The sequence below is a fragment of the Nanorana parkeri genome, unplaced genomic scaffold (assembly GCF_000935625.1).
Source record: "Nanorana parkeri isolate BGI_ZX_2015 unplaced genomic scaffold, ASM93562v1 scaffold2148, whole genome shotgun sequence".
NCBI classification, from domain to species: domain Eukaryota; kingdom Metazoa; phylum Chordata; class Amphibia; order Anura; family Dicroglossidae; genus Nanorana; species Nanorana parkeri.
In genome coordinates, this window is record NW_017308416.1 from 107603 (window position 1) to 108610 (window position 1008).

Consider the following 1008-nt stretch of genomic DNA (forward strand, 5'->3'; position numbering starts at 1 on the left):
GCACCCAATACAAGTTATATAACCCACGACAAGAGACTGATGAGGTGAAAAGGTCATTGGTGGAGAAGTGACACATCTCCGAAACGTAGGAAATCTTTTGACCCTGAAGAGGTTCATATACATTTCCCGCACTATATATGTCTTATTACCTCCTCTGCTGCCAGTTCCAGCAATGTCTCCTCTCTACTTCTTCCTGTCTTGCCTGGCACTTCCTATTTATACGTGACATCACTTCCTGTCTGTGTCATAGAGACTTCCTGTCTGGGTATGGGTGAGGTCACCACCTGGTGGAGCTCAGAGGGTCTGCAGGCTTGACATGCTTCAGAATGTAAACTTTGAGAAGCAATAAGATTTTTTAAGGATTGTACAGAAGAGAAAACAAAACATAAACACCAGAAAAACTAATAGACTGGATCAGGAGGACGGGGATCAGGTACAGGCAGCAGGATCGGGAGGATGGGGATCAGGTACAGGCAGCAGGATCAGGAGGACGGGGATCAGGTACAGGCAGCAGGATCAGGAGGACGGGGATCAGGTACAGGCAGCAGGATCAGGAGGTCGGGAATCAGGTACAGGCAGCAGGATCAGGAGGTCGGGGATCAGGTACAGGCAGCAGGATCAGGAGGATGGGGATCAGGTACAGGCAGCAGGATCAGGAGGTCGGGAATCAGGTACAGGCAGCAGGATCTGGAGGATGAGCTCACCTCTGTCACACCCCGCTCTCTCCTCCTAGTTCTGTGCACTGGCAGGATCACCAAACCATCACCACACATTGATAGGGAAAATAGGGAGTCAGTGAGGGAAAGAAGGGAATCAGTGAGGGAAAGAAGGGAGTAGTTGAGGGAAAGAAGGGAGTCGGTGAGGGAGAGTAGGGAGTCGGTGAGGGAAAGAAGGGAGAAGGGAGTCGGTGAGGGAAAGAAGGGAGTCGGTGAGGGAAAGTAGGGAGTCGGTGAGGGAAAGTAGGGAGTCGGTGAGGGAAAGTAGGGAGTCGGTGAGGGAAAGTAGGGA